This window comes from Dreissena polymorpha, chromosome 1 (genome assembly GCF_020536995.1).
Source record: "Dreissena polymorpha isolate Duluth1 chromosome 1, UMN_Dpol_1.0, whole genome shotgun sequence".
Classification (NCBI taxonomy): Eukaryota; Metazoa; Mollusca; class Bivalvia; order Myida; family Dreissenidae; genus Dreissena; species Dreissena polymorpha.
The window spans coordinates 193,435,350-193,460,613 of NC_068355.1; the positions used below are offsets into that span (position 1 = coordinate 193,435,350).

Sequence of the window (25,264 nt, forward strand, 5' to 3'; positions counted from 1 at the left end):
GAAGACCCATACTGGTAAGTGCCAAAAGTACACCAACTTCCAAAGAAGCTGTTCTAGGTGAATCAAAACCATGCGTTGCCAAATATGCAACATGATGCGCCCATCAAATACATTCAAAGCCACATCTGGTGCCATTTCGTCCATTAAAGGTAACCACAACTGTAAAACTGCAAATGCCCCATACCTGATGACATGCAGTATATGTAAAAAAAAATATGTTGCGAAACAAAACTGGCATTGAACAAGCACACTTCAGCAAATCTGGCCACTCGTTTGACAATATCATTTTGTTTTGTATAGAAGCAAAAACACAATGGTCCGACGACCATTATATTATATTAAATATTTATATATATGTTTGTGTATGTATATATATATATATATATATATATATATATATATATATATATATATATATATATATGTATATATATATATATATATATATATATATATATATATATATATGTATATATATATATATATATATATAAGGCGACTCAATACTCTTCAGCCCCATGGAATAAATAAAAACGACATAAAAAATAAAACAACTTAACGCTAAATTCTAACTTCCATTTTAATCATTTAAATGTTAAATCGATATAATAAACATTGTAAGCGCCATTTTATAACACACAATTTTAATAAGTGTATGTACATAATCATAAAACGAAGAATAAATATGACACAATACTGAATGCAAAACGTTCACTGCAAATTATAATATTTTTCATTATAACATCGATATAATTTATATTACGGGCGTCAGTCTATAACACAATTTAAATATGCATAAATATATAAATAAACAAGGGCTGTTTGTAAAACATGCATGCCCCCCATACGGGCTCTCAGTTGTAGTGACAGCCATTGTGTGAATATGTTTTTTGTCACAGTGACCTTGACCTTTGACCTAGTGACCTGAAAATCAATAGGGGTCATCTTCGAGTCATGATCAATGTACCTATGAAGTTTCATGATCCTAGCCATAAGCGTTCTTGAGTTATCATCGGGAAACCATTTTACTATTTCGGGTCACCGTGACCTTGACCTTTGACCTAGTGACCTCAAAATCAATAGGGGTTATCTGCCAGTCATGATTAATGTACCTATGAAGTTTCATGATCCTAGCCATAAGCGTTCTTGAGTTATCATCCTGAAACCATTTTACTATTTCGGGTCACCGTGACCTTGACCTTTGACCTAGTGACCTGAAAATCAATAGGGGTTATCTGCGAGTCATGATCAATGTACCTATGAAGTTTCATGATCCTAGGCCTAAGCGTTCTTGAGTTATCCGGAAACCATTTTACTATTTCGGGTCACCGTGACCTTGACCTTTGACCTAGTGACCTGAAAATCAATAGGGGTCATCTGCAAGTCATGATCAATCTACCTATCAAGTTTCATGATCCTACGCCTAAGCGTTCTTGAGTTACCATCCAGAAACCTTTTTTTCTATTTCGGGTCACCGTGACCTTGACCTTTGACCTTGTGACCTGAAAATCAATAGGGGTCATCTGCGAGTCATGATCAATCTACCTATCAAGTTTCATGATCCTAGGCATAAGCGTTCTGAGTTATCATCTGGAAACTATTTTACTATTTCGGGTCACCGTGACCTTGGCCTTTGACCTAGTGACCTCATAATCAATAGGGGTCATCTGCGAGTCATGATCAATGTACCTATGAAGTTTCATGATCGCCCAAGCGTTCTTGAGTTATCATCTGACAACCACCTGGTGGACGGAACGACAGACCAACCGACCGACATGAGCAAAGCAATATACCCCCTCTTCTTCGAAGGGGGGCATGCAAAATAAAACGACACATAACTAAAAAAAAACAAGACTGAAAGCCAATAAGTTAATCTCTATTGTGCATTCGCACTGGGGAATCGTTAACTCATATCTGTATACACCCCTGAAGAAGACGTGTAGTCGAAAGCGCTAGGGTATAAGATACACATTTTTTACACTGTTTGAACAATTTCTTTCTATATATATATATATATATATATATATATATATATATATATATATATATATATATATATATATATTGCCATTTAACATTAAACAAAATGAGCTCACGGTCACGTTTTTACACCATTTCAATAGGGGAAAGCTATAAAATTGATACGACAATCCTTGCGGTTTTTATTTGTAAAGACAACAAATTGTCACTTAGCAATACTATTCCACGTGTATAACAATGTACTTTATTGAGAATGCAACATTACACTTAGATTGGGAAATACATATCACCAAAATAAACATGTTTAATTATTTACATATATCATAAAACAAAAACAACAGCATTAGTGATATGCGCTTTGTCTTAACAAAACAACCACAATAAAATTACGCACGAATATAGACAATATTAAACTTGGTAAGCCAAACAATATAAACACGTTATAATTAATGCAAAAGATGCCCGGTTATAGTTAAGATGCTAGTTTATCTTTTAATATTAAAATCCTCTTAACAAGTATCTTTGAAGATATTTACACAATCAGACATAGGCATTAACAATCATGCAATAATTTAGAAAGACCCTGATCCATATGAGGTACTTTCCATAGACATTATTACCCTATATTTACTTATTTAAAATGATTATTTGGAGTACACGAACATATAAACACATTATAATTAAAATTGCATTTCATCCGAGATGACAAATATAGCACAATTATATTTATACCAAATACATAAATTTGTATTTGGAAACATGTGTTGTTTAGCTACCAATACAAGTTAATGCAAAATGTGTTTTTTTCTATATATCAATTTGATCTAACATGTCACACAATTTACAAACATCAAGCTATTTTCAGCTATTCAAAAACAGAACAAACATGTTTCATGCATTCAATAAAAGTTAAATATAAACATTCCCAAATATGAGGAAATCTGGTCATAAAACATTTGCTGAACTTGTAGTGGAAGATGTACAGAAACTGGCCCCACTGAAAGCGAATAAGGGATTGTGGGAGGGTCAATTTGAAAGGTCAAACACGCTGTTACAAAACTAATAAAATGTCAAACTTTATCATAAGCAATATGTCAATACTGTTCACGTTTAATATAAGCACATTCATAAGTGTTAAAAAAAATTGCAAAACAGACATCTTTGTTTTTATTTTTAGCTGGGTATTTTCGGAGAAAACCCGAGGTAATGTCATAGCCAGTTCGTTGTGTCGTCCGCCGTCCGCGTCGTGCTTAAACCTTAACATTGGCTCTAAAATCAAAGTGCTTCCAACTACAACTTTCAAACTTCATATGTAGATTCACATTGATGAGTTCTACACACCACACCCACTTTGGGGTCACTAGGTCAATGGTCAAGTCACTGTGACCTCTCAAATAAATTATGTCAAGCTTTCATTTATTCAAAACTGCACCCGTAGCCGAGCATGGCACCCTTTATGTGGTGCTCTAGTTTAAGCAAATTGTATTGCTCTGTTGTATTACCCATAAAGGCATTTGCATTTCTTGACTATTGTTAGCATATGGCAACACTCCCTTTTTTTTCATTGACTGATTTCAAATTACAAGGTACTATTTTTTCTTCAGATAATGTTAAACAAAATTAAACAAATTTTAAGTAGGTGTTCTTAATAAAAAGCATTTCATATAACAATGTGTTTCTATTGCCTTAAGTATATTTTTCTCTTCAGAAGTTGTTACTGTGCATTATTTTAACAGTTTAATACATATTTTAGCATTGAAACAAGAAATATTTTTTATAACAATAGTTTGTACAAATTAATGTTAACAGTGAGTTTATCTAATAAAAATGGCAACAATACATGGATACATTACATTTAAAATACAATTGTTTTACAGTTGCTCTATGTATAAATGGCAAAATATACACTTGATACAGTGATCAAGATATCTTGATTAAGTTGCTCACTGATTAAAGAGGATACAATCTTGTCGTCGTTATGTACATATACAAATATAAAGCATAATAAACTATTATGTCCGAAAACAAATTTTAACACTTATGACCATGTTAGTATATGATAAAACAACACAACTTAACAATATTTTGCCATTTTTCATAAAACTGTAAAACAAATTTAATATTTATTTTTTAATTCACAGTTTCATTTAAAGCTTTTCAACAAGAGTCATACTCTATTCATTTAACAAACACTATCCATTGAAATCAACAAAGTACTAGTAGTAAATACAGAATCGATTATTTCAGGTAGATTAAATAATTTTGCCCAGAATTAATTTATATTCCCATGAAATACATGTACATAGTATGCTACTAAAAAAGATTCATGATAAAATACCGACCCGAATGAGCCAATTGACTAGTATTGTTTTCATAAGGTTGATTGACAAAAATCTGAAGCGTAAACATTTTACACCTTTCTGAACAAATACTTTTCATTAGCTAATCTATATTAACGGGTTAAAAACAGACAACTGAAACATATCTTATAACATGAAAACACTCCAATGTTTTTTTCAATCTTGTTCAAGTTACCAGCATCATTTAAACAGCTTTGGCAATCTTAACAAATCTTTGATAACATTGTATTTCCCATTTATTTACCATCATGAGGATCAACATCTGTAGTGAAAGTTTCATAATACAGGCAAAGACATTGAATTGACATGCAATATGTGTGCTTTTAAAAATACTTTAAATGCTTTGCTAAACCAGGGACCTATACAAACAACTTGGTAGGTCACATAAAAAATAAAACGTAAACTATTGTTTTTCGTTGAATACAACTTGGCTGGTCACATACACAATAGAGCATAAACTATTGTTTGTCTTTGAATACAACTTGGCTGGTGACATACAAAATGTGGCTGTTGACATGACTTTCTGGCTTTCCACTTGAATTGTTGTGATGTGTCATTCTGCCATTTCGATCTGAACAAGGTCATTCATTTCCATCCGTCATAATATTCAAAGAGTCAGAGTAAGTGCTGACCAAACCAGGCCGTATGCAGAGACTAGCAGAACTAAATCAGTATTTATCTCTGAGCTTCTTAGGTTTGACTGCGGTCAATATGGTAACAACTGCTGCAACAGTCTGTGTTTGTGATCGGATGGTTTGATTTCGTCAAAAGGCATCTGAAAAAAAGACTTGTTACTGTAAATGTCAGTTTTTCATTTTATCTTTGATACCGATGGAAAAAAAGAACACGCGGAGCACTTGGTATTTCAGAATGATACAACTAATCTGATTTGAATCCATCGAGAAAATAATGGTCCTGAGACTACTCATAAAATAATAATTAATAATAAGTGATTAAATTAAAGTGTATTCTTTTTATTACCAAACCATTTGGATTGTGATTTGATGAATATACATTTTGCCGTCGGAATCAAACGTTTTGTTTTGAAGTAGTGAAAGGGTTTGCCACCATTCACCTACATTTTGCTTTTGTCTCAAAATTCCACATATGTCAAAGAAAACGAAATCAAAATACACAAGTAGGCAAGTTCACAGTATGGTTTGGAAAATATGTTAAGTTTAATCACACTAGAAACAATACTTTTCGAGTTAAGACTATGCATAAAAATCCAACAGCAGGATGCACGTATGGAGGGACAAAGGTAAATCTACATTCACCCACACATCTATGAACTTGGGGGCGTAAAAAAAACATGCACATGACTTGAACACTCACCTGAGGTTAGCTCTGCATTTTGTTCACAGACTGAGGTCGTCCTTCACCATGGAGATTCCAGAATATCAAGATGATGACTGCTTCTGGTGCAAATGCTTCAAGAACAAACTCAACGCCTTGCTATCCGGGTTTCTGCAATTAAGTATGTCATGTATAAATTAAGACAACATTTTTTAAGACTTTATAAGCATTTCATTACCCTGGCAACACACTTGATACTCTCTCAAAAAGCCATTCATTAACTTAATAACAAACAAACTAGAGCTTTGTCACAGACGTGACGAATACCCCCACATGAAGAGGTGATGAAAGGTACTTGAAATAGGGAAAACCTTGCTAAATGTGTAAAACGCACCCGTGACCCCTTGACCTAGTTTATGGCCCGGAATGGCCCATGTTTGAACATGGCCTAAAGGTCATCTAGATTAAGTTTTCGACCAAGTTTGTTGAGAAGGGGATGATAAGTACTTGAAAAAGAGAGCGGACACCATACTGAATGTGTAAAACGCATTAAGTGACCCCTTGACCTAGTTTGTTTTCCCCAGAATGGCCAGTGTTCAATCATGGCCTAGATATCATCTATATTAAACTTCTGACCAAGTTTGATGAAGATCGGAAGTAAACTTCGTCAATAAGAGACAGAGAGCAGACACCATGCTCAATGCATTAAATGCACTAAGTGACCCCGTGACCTAGGTTTTGGCCCGGCATGGCCCATGTTCAAACTAGGTCTAGAGATCATCTAGATAAAACGTCAACCTAAGTTTGGTGAAGATTGGATGAAAATTACTTGAATTAAAGAGCTGACAACATGCTGAATGTTTAAAACGCACTAAGTGGCACCGCGACCTATGTTTTGACCCAGCATGACCCATATTTAAACACTTAATACGGACCGACCGACAGACAGACAGACAGACCGACAGACAAGTTCACTCCTATATACCCCCCCCTAAACTAAAAGCTACGAACATCACTGATCCCTCTTCGTAATTCAATGTTAGTTTAAAAACCATACATACAGTTAATATGGAACCTGATTTTGTCAAGATTTAAAGAGTCAAATATGTTGGTACCTGCTCATAAATTGTTTCATGTTATTGTTGTTGTGGTTTTGAGTTTTAATGTAACTAAAGATGTTAAATTTAAAATGCAAATTTGAGGGTTTAGCTTGCAAGTTTTGCATTTTCTTCACATTTCTATATTAGATACAGTAGTTTGTGGCTGAACTCTAAACTTAGATTAGATAAACTGGTCAATTAATTGAAGAGCAGAAACCCCAGTTTGTTTTGGGTTTTACCTATTGGGTATTTGTGAAAGCTTAATTGCATCAAACGGTTTAGGCTATTACGACTGGGTCTCCTGAATGCTTTGTCACAGTGAACACATTTGCAACGGCAAGGTGACTTAACTATTGAGATGCAGAGTTTGATAATGTGAACATCGCTCATTGGGCTTGAACTTATGAGTATAAGACCTCTGTGAACAGATAGAAAGACCTTAGGGCATCCCAGGAATGTGTCCCTGTAAACAAAATTATTTAATGCATTCTGAAATGGCATCAGATATATAAGAAGTCAATCAATGTTGTTTGAGTAAACAAATATTTAAGAAATAAATTATGTTTGAAGGATCTTGATACAAATGGGATATACATTAAACACTTGATACAAACATAGCCTTCTATATATTGTACACTTGATATAAACATTTTGTGTCCCTCAGGAACCAATATTTATTAAATTACATGCAACACTATAAGGTGGGTCGGACATAAGGATGAAAGTAAGGACGGGGAGAATTACAAACAAGGACACATGTGTACGCCCCCCCAACTGAGCCCTTTCAAGGCAATACAAATGGCGGCTATTATAAATATTTAACACTTACATAAATGATTTGTTTAAGTTAGCAGCCAGGATAGAGTTTTATCAATATTTAACACAAACTGTTTAAATTAAAATTTGGAGTTAATCACTGCACATTATAAATGGTTAATTACATGTACATTACCAACCTACCTTATTGACAAGGTAATCTTGGCCGCTGGCCAAGAAAGTTTGGAGCCCCAGGTTCAGAGTGGCTCCACCCTGCAGGTAGGACTAGTTGAGCATTTGCCCCAAGGTCCTGGGCCAGGAAGTGTCACTGGGCGTCTGGGCCCAGCTGACCAGACAGCCTGTTGTTCAGCTAGGTACCGATCTATGATTGCATGGGTTCCTGTAGGAACAGGCTATTAAAACAAAATCCAAGAATTTAAATAAATATTGAAAATACATGAAGAAAATAATTTTAAAATGAGCTGAAGGCTTTTACGTAATTATTTTACTAAAATTAAATATAATTTAAAAATTATATTAAAGCAGATTTGTATGCAAGGATTAACTTTTGGTTCAGGGGCTGAATGTCGGTCGAAAATATACAAAACTTAATGCCCTGACCTTCTATGATTAAAATTGATATCATATCAAGTGCTATTTGCATTGTATTTACTAAGTGTGATCAATGTAAAAGTACATTATTCCCATTTGATGCTAGGAACTTTTCAGGCACATAAAATACTGATGTTAAGTGTAGTATATGAGCCTCATTCTGGGAAAATAGGGCTAAATGAATGTGCAGTCTGCACAGGCTAATCTGGGATGACACTTTTATAGGACTTTATGTATGTGCAGTCTGCACAGGCTAATCTGAGATGACACTTTAATATGACTTAATGTATGTGCAGTCTGCACAGGCTAATCTGATATGACACTTTAATAGGACTTTATGTATGTGCAGTCTGCACAGGCTAATCTGATATGACACTTTAATAGGACTTAATGTATGTGCAGTCTGCACAGGATAATCTGAGATGACACTTTTATAGGTTTTTATGTATGTGCAGTCTGCACAGGCTAATATGGGATGACACTTTAATATGGCTTAATGTATGTGCAGTCTGCACAGGCTAATCTGGGATGACACTTTAATAGGGCTTAATGTATGTGCAGTCTGCACAGGCTAATCTGAGATGACACTTTAATAGGGCTTAATGCATGTGCAGTCTGCACAGGCTAATCAGGGATGACACTTTAATAGGACTAAATGTATGTGCAGTCTGCACAGGCTAATCTGGGATGACACTTTAATAGGACTTAATGTATGTGCAGTCTGCACAGGCTAATATGGGATGACACTTTAATACGGCTTAATGTATGTGCAGTCTGCACAGGCTAATCTGGGATGACACTTTAATAGGGCTTAATGTATGTGCAGTCTGCACAGGCTTATCTGAGATGACACTTTAATAGGGCTTAATGCATGTGCAGTCTGCACAGGCTAATCAGGGATGACACTTTAATAGGACTTAATGTATATGCAGTCTGCATAGGCTAATCTGGGATGACACTTTAATAGGACTTTATGTATGTGCAGTCTGCATAGGCTAATCTGGGATGACACTTTGATAGGACTTAATGTATGTGCAGTCTGCACAGGCTAATCTGAGATGACACTTTAATAGGGCTTAATGTATGTGCAGTCTGCACAGGCTAATCTGGGATGACACTTTAATAGGACTTAATGTATGTGCAGTCTGCACAGGCTAATCTGAGATGACACTTTAATAGGACTAAATGTATGTGCAGTCTGCACAGGCTAATCTGGGATGACACTTTAATAGGACTAAATGCATGTGCAGTCTGCACAGGCTAATCTGAGATGACACTTTAATAGGACTTAATGTATGTGCAGTCTGCACAGGCTAATCAGGGATGACACTTTAATAGGACTAAATGTATGTGCAGTCTGCACAGGCTAATCTGAGATGACACTTTAATAGGACTTAATGTATGTGCAGTCTGCACAGACTAATATGGGATGACACTTTAATAGGGCTTAATGTATGTGCAGTCTGCACAGGCTAATCTGGGATGACAATTTAAGCACATACATGAATCCCCAAATCGCAGAACACCGCTAAGATAGTACTTATTGTTCTTGTTGCTGCTGCGACTGGGCCATAGACAGAGATGGAGTGAGTCCCGACGCCGAAGTCGCCACCCCAAACCCAAGAATTGCCGACAACAACTGTTGTTGAATGGCGTCAATCGCATACTGCTCTCCAGGCCTAAGGTTCACATTTTTCGAGAACAACATATCGTGGTCAGTCACATTAACGGACGTGTCAGGCAACGCCTGCTCTACCTGTTGAATCAGATCGTTTCAGTTCGAGCAACTTGTCCGGCCTAATTTGTCGACGCAATCATCCAATTGTTGCTAAGCGACATCGATGCCGAGACGGAAGTCGAACTCACCAAGGCTCTGCTGTTGGAAGTGTTGATGTAGCCAACATGGGAGAAGATATTGATAGGAGGCTTGGTAGTCTGACGCAAGACGTCTTCATGCTGAATTTCTTAAGCAATTTGGTATTTGTGCAAGAAGGGGGTTGTCATCGACTTTCACTTCAATGACGTTAGTCATGTTTGCTAGTAAAGTTCACTGAAAAGGAAATGGAAAGTAAACTAAAACCGGATTGTTTAGTGACACATGAATAAGCCTTGCAACACCTTACTTTACAGACCTGTTTTTTAAATGCCAAACATCGTGCCTTTAATTGATATTTAGAATATTGCAATTAATTTTTCACCAATTAGAACTCAGAATAACGTAGTATCAATGTTTTACATGCACCAACTTGATATTGGAATTTTTGGGTTTGTAGCAAGGTGTTATATTTATTTTTTGTAAATCAAAAACAGGCATTACTTGAGCAATTAAGAATGTGAGACTGCACACCTTTAATTGTGTGACTATAGAACTTTAAATGTGAGGCTACATAATTTTAAATGTGATACTCAGCAGCTTAAAATGTGAGACAACACAACTATAAATGTTACAATCTACATATTTAAGTGTGAGTCTGCACACCTTTAAATGTGAAAGTTTATGACTTATACCTGAGACATAACAACTTTAAATGTGAGACAATACAACTGCATGGCATTTAATAAGAAACAATAGATGTGAGTTCAAAATAGTAATTAAACTTAGTTAAATAAGCAAACTGGAGCTGTGTCACAGACGTGACAAATACCCCCACATTACGCATTGAAACATAATATTTTGCATGTCGTCTTCACAAAAAACAGCGGACACCATGCTCAATTTTTAAAACGCACTAAGTGACCTCTTGACCTAGTTTTTGACCCAGAAAAGCCCATGTTCTAACTTGGCCTTAAGATCATCTCCATAAAACTTCTGACCAAGTTTGGTGAAGATCGGATGTAAACTAATTGAATTAGAGAGCGGACACCATGCTGAATGTTAAAAAATGCACAAAGTGACCTGGTGACCTAGTTTTAGGCCCGGAATGGCCCATGTTCAAACTTGTCCAAGAGATCATTTAGATAAAAATTGTGACCAAGTTTGGTGAGGATTGGATGAAAACTACTTCAATTAGAGAGCGGAAAACATGGTGAGGTTTAAAACGCACTATGATACCCCATGACCTAGTTTTTGACCCAGCATGACCCATATTCCAACTTGACCTAGACATCATCTAGATACAACTTCTGACCAATTTTGGTGAAGATGTGATGAAAACTACTTGAATTAGAGAGCAGACAACATTGTGATCTTTAAAACGCACTAAGTGACCCCATGACCTTGTTTTTGACCCGGCATGACCCATATTCAACCTTGACCTAGACATTATCAAGATACAACTTCTGACAAATTTTGGTAAAGATTGGATAAAAACTACTTGAATTAGACAGCCGACAACATGGTGAGGTTTAAAACACACTAAGTGACCCCGTGACCTAGTTTTTGACCCAGCATAGCCCATGTTCGAACTTGACCTACACATAATCTAGTTACAACTTCTGACCAAGTGTGGTGAAGATCGGATTTAAACTATTTGAAATAGAGAGCCGACACCATGCTCAATGTGTAAAACGTACAAAGTGACCCTGTGACCTATTGTTTGATCTGGCATGGCCCATGTTCAAACTTGGCATTCAGATCATCTAGATAAAACTTCTGACCAAGTTTGGTGAAGATCGGATGAAAACTATTTGAATAAGAGAGAGGACACCATGCTGAATGTTAAAAAACGCACAATGTGACCCCATGACCTAGTTTTTGATCTGGCATGGCCCATGTTCGAACATGGCCTTTAGATCATCTATATAAAACTTCTGACCAAGTTTGATGAAAACTACTTGAATAAGAAAGAGTACACCATGCTGAATGTTAAAAAACGCACTAAGTGACCCGGTGATCTAGTTTTTGACCCAGCAAGGCCCATGTTCGAACCTGGCCTTAAGATTATCTAGATACATCTTCTGACCAAGTTTGGTGAAGATCGGATGAAAACTACTTAGAGAGCGGACAACATGCTGAATGTTTAAAACGCACTAAGTGACCCCGTGACCTAGTTTTTGACCCGGCAAGGCCCATGTTCAAACTTGGCCTAGACATCATGTACATACAACTTCTAACCAAGTTTGGTGAAGATTGGATGAAAACTACTTGAATTAGAGAGCGGACACTTAATACAGACCGACAGACAGACCGACAGACCGCCTGACCGACAGACCGCCTGACCGACAAGTTCACTCCTATTTACCCCCCTAAACTACGTTTGTGGGGGAGAAATTTAAGCCAGTTATTTTGGTTAAAAAAAACTTTAAAATGTGCTATAACTAGGGGCTAGCTCTGTGCAGAGTTTATTTTAACCATTTTTGGATTGGGACACTTCGTAAAAAATCATAGTGTTTTGAATTTAATTGGGAGAATGGTTGTAGTTATTGCTAAACATAATTTAAAAATTGAGAATAAGTGTTATCAAGATAAATTGTGCTAAGGTTCAACTTATAAAGCTGCATAAGGAAACAAACTCAATTTGTAACCTATTAAAACATTGTTTGGGGTCAAATCTTGAATTGAGAACTTTAGTCAGTGATTATGGAAAAAATAAACTGTTTAAGATTAGGAATGGGACTCAATTTTGGCCCCAATTTCGACAAATGAATAACACTGTATGATCTCACCTGAAGCTCAAGAAGCTGAGCTGATATGCTGGCCTCGCTGATATTGCCAAAGGCTGAATTTGAGTTCTGATTAACTCAATGTTGCAACCTATCAAAACATTCTTTTTCTTCCAGGAAACCATGAATTGAGAACTTTAGCCAGCAATCATGGATATAGACTTTATGAGATAAGAATGGGGCTGAATTTCGGCCCCAAAATTTCAACAAAATAATTAACACTGTAAGGTCTCACCTGAAGTTCAAGAAGCTGAGATGACATGCTAGCCTTGCTGATATTGCTAAGAGACGAGTTTGAGTTCTGCTTTCTTTAGGTTGCGAGTCGAAGGGCGTACTGGACCACACAACAAAACTGCTGTTATTTTCCAAAGCCTTCTCTTGCATCAATTTAATGCGAGGCCTTTTGGGCTTGGAGTGCTATGTGCTCATAACCAAACCAGACGTGTTCACTTTAAGAACCTTGTTCATAATAGTGGGCGTAATTTGCGGCTGTGGCACACCCCATGGATGTATGGATCTCTTAGTGTTTACAACAAAGTCTTTACTGCCTGTCTGTGTCAGCATGGATGTATTGTGCTCTGGGTGTTTACAACCAAGTCTTTACTGCCTTTCTGTGTCAGCATGGATGTATCGTGCTCTGAGTTCACAGCAAAGTCACTACTGCCTTTCTGTGTCAACAAGGATGTATTGTGCTCTGTGTTCACAACCAAGTCATAACTGCCTTTCTGTGTCAGCATGGATGTATTGTGCTCTGTGTTTACAGCCAAGTCATTACTGCCTTTCTGTGTCAGCATGAATGTATTATGCTCTGTGTTTACAGCCAAGTCATAACTACCTTTCTGTGTCAGCATGGATGTATTGTGCTCTGTGTTTACAGCCAAGTCATTACTGCCTTTCTGTGTCAGCATGGATGTATTAAGCTCTGTGTTCACAGCCAAGTCATTACTGCCTTTCTGTGTCAGCATGGGTGTAATGTGTTCTGTGTTTACAGCCAAGTCATTACTGCCTTTCTGTGTCAGCATGGGTGTATTGTGTTCTGTGTTTACAGCCAAGTCATTACTGCCTTCCTGTGTCAGCATGTGATATATCTTGCTCCTGGTGTTCACAACCAAGTCATTACTGCCTTTCTGTGTCAGCATGGATGTATTGTGTTTTGGGTGTTCACAGCATAGTCATTACTGCCTTTCTGTGTCAGCATGGATATATCTCTCTGTGGGTGTTCACAGCATAGTCATTACTGCCTTTCTGAGTCAGCATGGACATATCGTGCTCTTGGTGTTCACAGCATAGTCATGACTGCCATTCTGTGTCAGCATGGATATATCTCTCTGTGGGTGTTCACAGCATAGTCATTACTGCCTTTCTGAGTCAGCATGGATATATCTTGCTCTGGGTGTTCACTGCATAGTCATTACTGCCTTTCTGTGTCAGCATGGATAATTCTTTATCTGGGTGTTCACTGCATAGTCATTACTGCCTTTCTGTGTCAGCATGGATATATCTTGCTCTGGGTGTTCACAGCATAGTCATTACTGTCTTTCTGTGTCAGCATGGATATATCGTGCTCTGGGTGTTCACAGCATAGTCATGACTGCCTTTCTGTTTCAGCATGGATGTATTGTGCTCTGTGTTCACAGCCAAGTCATTACTGCCTTTCTGTGTCAGCATGGGTGTATCGTGTTCTGTGTTCACAGCCAAGTCATTACTGCCTTTCTGTGTCAGCATGGATGTATTGTGCTCTGGGTGTTCCCAACCAAGTCATTAATGCCTTTCTGTGTCAGCATGGATGTATTGTGCTCTGGGTGTTCACAGCATAGTCATTACTGCCTTTCTGTAACAGCATGGATATATCTTGCTCTGGGTGTTCACAACCAAGTCATTACTTATTTTCTGTGTCAGCATGGATGTATCGTGCTCTGGGTGTTCACAACCAAGTCATTACTTCCTTTCTGTGTCAGCATGGATGTATTGTGCTCTGGGTTTTCAAAACCAAGTTATTACCGCCTTTCTGTGTCAGCATGGATGTATCGCGCTCTTGGTGTTCACAACCAAGTCATTTTTGCCTTTTTTTGTCAGTAACATTGCCAAAAGTCTGTTCTATTATAATATTTTGGCCGCTGAGAGGACAATCTGGGGCAGTCCGTAACCCTACTGTTGTCCAAACTATCAACAGCAGACGTATGCCACTAGGAAAGCTCACGCTTTTATTGTTCCTTGATTCTCTCCTGTTCAATTTCTGTTTGTCCCATAAAGATTGGAACAAGTGATTGAACTTTTTATTCTTCATGATATTTGTTGTGATGTCCAACAGCAACAACTGACTGTTAGCGTTACCATAACTACTGCTATAACTTTTCGTGTCTGTAACACTCGTCCCTTTCAGGCCCACGCGGTACTCTAGCTTAACAAAACTACCCAGGCTTATGTTTGGAAAACGTGACGTGGGCATTGCGTTTGTCAGAACAGAATCACCCTAAGAATTTCCTGCAGAACAGAGTTGTTCAACGATGCTGACTTTTTGAGGCAGGAGGTCAAGGGGGAGGAGTTAGAAGTCAATGGAGGGGGAGGGTCAATCTGGACTGGGGCTTCTGCAGGCAGGACTGGTGTGGTTGCTGGGCCAACTCGATATTAATGCTGGTGCTCTGCTGAAAACAACAACAACAGAGTGGGTGATAGGAACTTGTAACAAAGTATATTACAATCTATAACAAACTATGCCTCTTGACTGGCTGTGAAGGTTTTCGAAAACATGAATTTCTAATCTGGCATTTTGTTGGTTCCTTGTCCTTAATAGCATAAACATAAATACAATTAAGTCATTTTGTATTAAAACAAGCAAAGTGTTGGCTAATGCTATACTTATCTGTAAATTTATATCTATAATCTTTACTCCATTTCCAGAAATGTATTTTCATAAGCCAATATGCGGATCACTAATGTTAGAAAGTGTCCTCCCAGATTAGCAGGTGAAATTCACATAAGCTAATAAGGGAGGGTACTTTCTGACTAGACTGGATTTTCATAAAGAGGATAATTTGTTCAATGAAAAATACCTTTAAGAGGAAAGTATTGTCCGTGAATAGCCTGTGCGAACTGCACAGGCTAATCTGTGACAACAATTTAAGCACATGCATTAGGCCCCATTTTTCCACATCACAGCTTATTTATCTATTAGCCAATTTTTTGCTGCATAACACAAAAAAGGAAAACCATCTGGTTAAAAATTTAATATTTTTTTATTGTACTTATTCTATGAATCACATTACTTTTAAAATGCCATTAGATATGTTTTATTGTTATTATATGTTTCAATAAATGGGAGGCAACAATATTAATATTTAATAATAATATTAATGTCTCACCAACGTTGCAAAAAAGCACACACACATATTATTTTACCTTGCCTTTACTGATCTTTGATGGTTAAAATCTGTTTAAATTCACACTAGAAAACAGTTTTAAAGTCAATTTACATGTAAGTTGTAAGACATTATAAAAATAAATAAAACATTAAACAACTTAAGGGCAACAACTCACTGCTGGTGCAGATCTACAGTTCTCTCCCTAGTTAGTTTCAGCTAAAATGTCCTTCATGTTGCAATACGAGGACTTGAAAGGCTGTGTCACCCTCACATCACTGGACTTTGATTTGGCTGAGCCTTTCACTACTCCTTTGTCTTCTGTGCTTAGCAGTTGCTGTAACATTGAGAAAACCAATATGAAGTCTTTTGAACTAGTAAATTAGTAATACACCAGCAATTTTTTTGCCAAATTGAAAAAAGTATTTGTACCACACCAATGAGGAAAATTGGCGTAATAATATCAAACATCGGGAAAATTCTATCTTTTAATATGGGAATTATAGGTCTTTTTAATTGCATGGAACTTAATTGCACAAATCCAATCAAAATATATTCGTTGACATGCGTTTTTGTTGAAATATTCAGTTTCAGTGCTCATTTTATTAGTCCACTTGCATATACCGGTAAGGAAGTGCCTATTATGTGTTCTTTATAAAGATGGAAAGAAAAGGCTTTTTTTCACATACCCCTTGGAGTAAAAATTACTGTGAAACCATTATTATTCGTCAGATATTAATTTTTGTCTTTTTCGTCCTTTGACTGATGGACGAATTCAAGATCCTAACGAACAATCATTTTCCATATTTGAAACAAATAAGACTGAATTACCGTAGGCATGAGGCATTTAAATCCAGCGTTATCCACGCATATACACAGGGCTCGAAATTAACACTCGCACACTCGCAAAATGCGAGAAAAAAAGATTGCAAGGTAAGTTATAAGCCACTAGTATTTTTTGCAAGTAAAGAAATAGTGAAAAAACGAGTTATATTGCTAAATGCGTTCGACGGCGTGAACGCTACACTGTACGTCAATTTTTTGAACGTCCGAATACCCATATGCGGAAGCGCGCACCTTGTTTGTAGACTGGTATACTTATAGTACAGATGGCCAGATGGTATTGATAAAAAGAACATGAAACAGTCGACCATTCACACTAAATTTAAATCCGGTTTTGACACAAAGGGGTGTACATCACCCAGTGTACTGACAACTGACATTTCCTGTAAGACGCGAATGCAAAAAGGCTGTATCGAATGCGTCGACTTCGTTTAGGTATAATAGTGTTCATTAGCGCTTATTGTTAACAACTTTATTACCCATTGTGTGTATTGTGTTTTTCAGGGGTGTTGCAGATTATACCAACAACACGCGGTGAATCCGGATTAAAGACAATACTATTAAATGCAATTAAAATATGACTATGTGTGATCAACACCAGACTGAAATATATTCTGCGCTTTTATTACAAATTAATAAAGAACATATTGATTTGTGTTTGGTTGTTTGGTTTTAACTGCATCTACTATTTTTGTACATTAACATAAAAACCCGTACCTTCGTTGTTTAAAACACTCGTTAACGGTTATTCAGTCCCACTTATCCGCTAATCATAACAAAGAACGTGTCAATGACATAAAATAATAAGGGACAGTTACTATCACCTGAAATAACAGACTTGTTAATTGGCATATGTCAAACAAGGCCCACCTCCTGCAAGTGACTACCAAGTGTCACCCCTCTTTCCCCAGCACGAATTTTTCGAAACCGCGTATTACATGTATTACAAACATTACAAACAAATCAGACGCTTTTTTTTCAAAACCAGTAATGGACGAATTTAAGTGCTGACGAAATAGTCATTTTTTTAAAAAGGATGAAATTTCGTGCTGACGAAAATAAATGGTTTCACAGTAAGCAAATCAGGAAGGACACTTTGGATTATTATAAAGAAGATACTTCTTTCCAGCAAAACCACATTAAAGAGCAAATTGATGTCCCTCATTAGCCTGTACTGACTGCACAGGCTAATATGTGACAACAAGTTAAGCACATGCATTAAGCCCCATTTCCCCACAGCATAGTTTATTTATCTTTATAGCATGATTTTTTTCTAATTGTACTCATTATAATATTAATCTCTTTACTTTTATAATGCCTTTACAGATGTTTTACTGTTAATATATTTTTCAATAAATGGGAGGAAACAATTAAATATTAATGTCTTTGCAAAGTTGCAAAAAACACACACCTAATATTTTACCATGCCTTTACAGATATTTGATTGTTAAAATCTGTTAAAATTCACACTAGAAAACAGTTCCAAAGTAAATCAACATGTAATAAAGTTGTTAGACATATTTAAACAAACAACTTAAAGGGCTACAACTCACTGCTGATACAGATCTTCAATTCTCTCCCTTCTTAGTGTCATTGATTAAACAGCAACTTAAAGGCAAAATCTCACTACTGGTGCAGATTTTTTATTATCTTCCTTGTTAGTGTTAGCTAAAATAATTAAAAAGCAACTTAAGAGGAAGAACTCACTGCTGGTGCAGATCTACAGTTATCTCCCTTGTTAGTGACAGCTAAAATGATGTAATATATGGATATGGATAGGCCGCGTCCCCGCACATTGCTGGACTTTGATACGGCTGAGCCTTTCATTAAACAGTCTTCCGCTGTGCTCAGCAATTGCTGTAACATTAAGGGGACCAATATGATATATTTTGGCTATGTCAGTATTTTGAACTTGTACATGTAAGTTAGTAATACACCAGCATTTTTTGCAAATTCCTAGCATAAAATCTTCAAATTGAGAATGATGGGTCTTTTTAATTGCACGGAACTTAATTGTAAAAACCCATCAAAATATTATTTTACATGCGTTTTTGTGGCAATGTTAAGTGTCAATGCTCATTTTATTATTCCACTTGCAAATACAGAAGTGTCTATTATGAGTGCTTTAAACAAGATGTGTTTGTGAAACACAATGTCCCCCTATATGACGTTTGAACTTGAAGGATGACCTTGACCTTGACCGTTCACCACTCAAAATGTGCAGCTCCATGAGATGCACATGCATTTTAAATATAAAATTGCTAGCATCAATAGTGCAGAAGTGACATTACATGAGCGATTTTGACCCATATATTTGAGCTTGAAGGATGACCTTGACCTTTCACCATTCAAAATGTGCAGCTCCATGAGATACACATGCATGCCAAATATCAAATTGCTATCTTCAATTTTGCATAAGTATTCATAAAATCAGTGATTTCGGCCACATATATTTGACCTCTGACCTTAAAGGATAACCTTGACCTTTCACCACTCAAAATGTGCAGCTCCATGAGATACACATGCATGCCAAATATCAAGTTGCTATCTTCAATATTGCAAAAGTAATCATAAAATGAGCGATTTTGGTCACATATATTTGACATCTGACCTTGAAGAATGACCTTGACCTTTCACCACTAAAAATGTGCAGCTCCATGAGATACACATGCATGCCAAATATCAAGTTGCTATCTTCAATATTGAAATACTGCAAAAGTGTACATTAAATGAGCGATTTTGACCCATATATTTGACCTTTGACCTTGAAGGATGACCTTGACCTTTCACAACTCAAAATTTGCAGCTCCATGAGATACATATGCATGCCAAATATCAAGTTGCTATCTTCAATATTCTAAAAGTTATTGCAAATGTTAAAGTTGGCGCAAACCAACAGACCAACAGACCAACCAACAGACAGGGCAAAAACAATATAGTAGTGGGGGACATAAAAAAGGGAAATAAATGGCTGTTCATATACACCTGGGAGTAAAATTATGTTACAGACTACTTGCCCTTAATGACTACCTCCTGACAAAACTAGTTCGTTCGTACTTTGATGACGCCCAAACATAGAAAATTTCACATTTACCAATACCAAGACACGATCTTTTTTTGAAAGTAAATTGCAACATTAACTTTGTTTGATATGTTTAGGGGAAATTAAAGTTTCAGAAAAAATATACCCAAAACATCCACAAACACAAATCAAATCACAGGGCTTGTTTTGAGTCATTTTTGTGTCATCCTTCGGTCTTGAATTTTTTTTTAAATTGCGAAAAAGAGTACATTGTGAAAATTTCAGTTGCAATTTTCTTTAAATTGTGAAAATTTGAGTCACGAAATTCAGAAATTCATGAAAAATGCCATTCCCTAAGAAGGAAAAATAGCCCTGAGTCATGGCTCCTTTCTGACAGACTATTATTTCAAAAAAGGCCCTGACAGATAAAACAAAGCAAAATATTAGTCACCAATTCAAGATGGAGACTGGAATGTTTACCCCCTGATACTGGATAATGATTTATATTTGTTGGCACCTCCAGGTTATAAAAAAATACTTGTTCATGGACACGTAAATTTGTGGATTCCTGATTTTGTAATAACACGAATTAGCCCCGGGTCATTTTGTTATGTGTTTGAGTTTATTTAGTGGATTAGTAAACCCACCAAATGAACATTAATTAATTTCCAACAAATAATAATGAATTTAGAGCTTTTTTTCAACATTTTTATAGTAAAGTGTTTGAAAAGCTTTATTGTATTTATTTTTTAATTTTGATACACAATTGTTCATTTAGAACAATAATTTTAAATCTTTTTTAGAGAGGTGTATTCCTTGCTCAATACAGGCGAAAACCAAAAACTAAACCTCGCTGGGACAGACGACAAAAGTTAGACCCATCTGGAATTTGATCGAACTGATTTCAAATAGATGTATGTTTACTAACATAACTTTGCAATAATTTGTTGAATTAGTAAGAACAGAAAATATATACGTCATATTTTTAAGTCATCAATATTTTAAAATAGTTAAATATACAATCAAAAAATTATCATATGTAAGGAATAACGCTAAGAATCAAAGCAATTATAAGCATTTTATACACATCACCGAAAAATAAAACAGCACGATATGTATTAATTCATTTTTTTTTTTTAAGAATGACATGATGTAAAGATACAAAATTAGAAAGTATCCTCTATGATTAGTCTGTGTGTGCAATACACAGACTAATGTGTGGATGACACTTTGAATGCGTTAAGAACCCGTTTCCCAGAATGAGGCTCATCTTGTTAAACTCTGTGACAGACTGTAGGTGGAATTGCTTTGAGCCTCCTTTTGAGAAAACAGTAATTTATTATTAATATTGCGTAAAGTGTCTTCCCAGATGAGCCCATACAGCCACACAGGCTACTCCGCTAGACGGAATTTCGTTTAGAAGAGACTTCCTATATTAAAAAAATTCCCTAAATGCATGGATGACATTAATGAAACTACATACTGTTCTTTTCCACCTCATCTTTTTTTTGCATTCTAAATAAACAGGAAATACACATGCATACATTTTCCTTGCCAAGTTATGGGTCTGTTCAACGGACCCACACCCAAAGCGTTTATTTAAAAAAAATAATATCCTCAGGATAATTATATCTCAATCATATTTCGATAAGATCTAAATAAGAGATGTGTTTGTCAGAAACAGAATGCCCCCTATTGCGCCGCTTTAAAATTAAAATGCAATCCCCAGCCATGGAAAGGCCGCGTCCCCCGACATCACTGGACTGTTATACAGCCAGCCTTTCACCAGACAGTTGTCTTCTTTGCTGAGCAGTAGCTGTAACGTTGAGCGAACCAATATGGAATATGCAAACTGCACAGGCTAATCTGGGACACTTTACACACATGCATTAAGTCCTGTTTTCCCATGCAACCTTACATTGTTGCCATTGCATGCATGAAAACTAACTCTAAAACTTTTATTACACTGTTCTGGGAATGAGACCGGGGTCCTTCTTATTGAGAACAAATGCATTCCATGGAATCATATTTACAAGCTTTATTAAATATCTCACAACTTTATAAAAACTCAAGGCCTTATGAGGATGACAGAAATTCTCGGGGTGTTGTCTAACTGAGGTTCCTGTATGATAAGTTGGAAAGCATCGAGCTGAAGAAGAGTTTGAGTTATTGATCCTCAAGTAAAACAAGTCCTGCTGTAAACACGATATACACAATAAAAGACGCCATTTTATGTTTTGTTAAATCATATCATTCTTGTCAATTTCATCTTGTCAAAATTCCCCCTATTAATGCATGTGCTCAAATTCTTATCCCTTATAAGTCTGCGCAGTCTGCACACACTAATAGGGACAACACTTTCCTCTTCAAAGGTTTTTTTCGTTGAAAGGAAGTGTCCTTTTTACAAAAATCCAGTCTAGTCGTAAAGTGTCCTACCTGATAAGCTTATGTGGACTTGACATGCTTATCTGAGACGACAACAATTAATATTATTGATGAGCCGCATATTGGCTTATCAAATAACAGCTCTGAAAGTTTAGTGAAAATTATCATTTTGAATTCACAGATTAGTATAACATTAGCCAACAATGTTTTAATACAAAATGGTTTAAGTATGCCCCCTTTCAAAGAAAAGGGGGCATAAAAGGGGGCATATAGTGATCTGACTGTCCGTCTGTCTGTCTGTCCGTCTTTCCGTCACACTTTGCATTTAGGTTTCGAAAAATGCTCATAACTTCTATGTCCCTTGAGATATAACCTTCATATTTGGTATGCATGTGTATATGTACAAGGCCTTTCCATACGCACACAAATTTTTACCCCTGTGATCTTGACCTTGAACTTAGGGTCCGTGTTTAGGTTTCGAAATCTGCGTTTAGGTTTCAAAAAAACCTCATAACTTCTATGTCCCTTGAGATATAACATTCTTAATACACAGGTTACATTGTAAACCATTATTATTTCAGGGACATTATTTTGGTTGATTTTAAGGGTTCACTGATCCACAAATTTATCACACACAGAAAAGTAACTGACACAAATTCATCATTTATTTTTCTGAACTGAGAAATCCACAAAATAAACTAATGTGTCCGTAAAAGTCTTTTTGACCACGAAATTTCGGATGAATATATATATATATATATATATATATATATATATATATATATATATATATATATATATATATGAGTTTACACTATACAAACAAGTAAAAAGGGTATTTTATGTTAAGTAAATTCATACTTTTCTTTTCCACCTCATCTTTTTTGCATTCTTAATACATAGGGAATACATAAGCAGGTCTTTTCCTTTTATGGGTATGTGAAACGGACCCATACGCAAAGCGTTTTTCTTTCTTTAACAAGGGCTGTTTTGTAAAACATGCATGTCCCCAATATGGGCTGTCAGTTGTAGTGGCAGCCATGGTGTTTATATGTTTTTTGTCACTGTGACCTTGACCTTTGACTTAGTGACCTGAAAATCAATAGGGGTCATCTGCCAGTCATGATCAATGTATCTATGAAGTTTGATGATCCTAGGCTTAAGCATTCTGTAGTTATCATCCGGTAACCATTTGACTATTTCGAATCACTGTGGCCTTGACCTTTGACCTAGTGACCTGAAAATCAATAGGGGTCATCTGCCAGTCATGATCAATGTATCTATGAAGTTTGATGATCCTAGGCTTAAGCATTCTGTAGTTATCATCCGGTAACCATTTGACTATTTCGAATCACTGTGGCCTTGACCTTTGACCTAGTGACCTGAAAATCAATAGGGGTCATCTGCCAGTCATGATCAATGTACCTATGAAGTTTCATGATCCTAGGCCTTAGCGTTCTTTAGTTATCATCAGGACACTATCTGGTGGACGGACAGAAGGACCGACATGTGCAAAACAATATACCCCCTCTTCTTTAAATGGGGGGCATAATAAGTGCCTTATGATTAATATGTCTCAATTATATTTCAATAAGATCTAAAAAAAAGTATATTACTAGCGTAATATGATTTTATTCTTTAAATTTAAGTTTAAGAAATAGTTATATTAAATTTGTTTTTCTGAAATCAATGGACTTTTCGCACACAAAAAATAAAAATCCCAAAATTGCTTTTTTTCCCAAATTGGCCATGAAAAGGCCTGATAATTAAAAACGTCTTTGTTACCTTCTGTGTATTCAGGTCATCCTTGTCCACCACATCCTCAGCATCCTTGTCCTGACTCAGCAGCGACTGGAGCAGCAAAATAGCTTGATGTTTTTCTTGTATGTATATTTAGGACTCACACAAATTTATATAAATGTAATGAAAATCAATAACAAATGCTCAACAGCATAAAATGTGGCAAATTTATGAATCTCACATCAAGTGTTACCTTTCTGTAAACATTGCGTAAAATTCCAATATATGCGCCTCCAAAGATTACTTAAACAATATTTTATATAAAAAATATTCATCCATATACATTTCTTACATGGCATGGTGTTTATAGAAATGAAAGTCTAAAAATAGCCTTAGTTGCTATGTACATGTGCATTTATGTACAAATATGAAATTTTCAGTTGAAATGCTTTGTTTTTTCATGCACAGTTTACAAGAACTAAATGTTAGGACCATAATGACACAAATGTTATGACAACATAACATAATATGCATTAGATCTAATGTTCTAACAAAAACCCTCACAGTGTGTAATTAGATAACAATATGTTCACATAAATCATTTGTATCTTTAACTACACATTTAATGTTGTATTGTAACATCACACACTACTATGTTTGTATGCTAAACAACACATGGTAATTGAAATACTAATTACAACAACTCATACATACATGTACACACTATTCCACTCTGAACACCAGGATGTTGTCCAAAGACTGTCCCACAATGATGGAGGATGTTGTGCTGCTGTAGCAGACTGACACTGGTAACCACACTCCATCCTCCTTAGTAGCCAGCGTAGCCAGCTTACTCTTTCCCTCCCAGCCCACCTGTTGTACAGTGTCGGACCGGAATCCACAGACCAGCACCTGGCCTGCAGGGGTCACATGTAGACCACGTGGGTGACCTAGTGCTGGGTCTGTGTAAGTAGCCAGGAGTGTGCCATCCCTGGCCAGGGTGCGAAGCTTGCTCTGGTAGCTGGTGATGATGTACAGCCTGTCTCCTGTGGGACTCACAGCACACTTCCTTACTGCAAAACAGAGTAACATCAAGATATTGAATTACTGTCAATGTTAAATAATCTTATTAAACGTACTGCAGTGATATTGTATTACGCATATGTTGCTATAAAGAGGCCTTTACACATCTAAAATATATGCATACAT

General features: G+C 36.3%; 2 long non-coding RNA genes across 3 annotated transcripts; both read right to left on the reverse strand.

Annotated features, from left to right (window-relative positions):
* Positions 1 to 562: 562 nt before the first annotated feature.
* LOC127864404 (uncharacterized) lies at positions 563 to 2,047 on the reverse strand. Of its 2 annotated transcripts, none has more exons than XR_008041889.1 (2): positions 1,639 to 2,047; positions 563 to 1,206 (listed from the first exon to the last, which is right to left on the reverse strand). It is a non-coding gene; the product is annotated as an uncharacterized LOC127864404 (long non-coding RNA). The 2 variants fall into 2 exon arrangements; XR_008041890.1 differs by lacking the exon at positions 1,639 to 2,047 and adding an exon at positions 1,503 to 1,628.
* A 2,247-nt stretch (positions 2,048 to 4,294) lies between these two features.
* LOC127864405 (uncharacterized) lies at positions 4,295 to 24,858 on the reverse strand. Its single transcript, XR_008041891.1, has 9 exons — positions 24,770 to 24,858; positions 24,101 to 24,166; positions 18,616 to 18,765; positions 16,244 to 16,402; positions 13,542 to 15,351; positions 12,942 to 13,484; positions 7,697 to 10,154; positions 5,676 to 5,807; positions 4,295 to 5,115 (listed from the first exon to the last, which is right to left on the reverse strand). It is a non-coding gene; the product is annotated as an uncharacterized LOC127864405 (long non-coding RNA).
* Between the last annotated feature and the right edge of the window lie 406 nt (positions 24,859 to 25,264).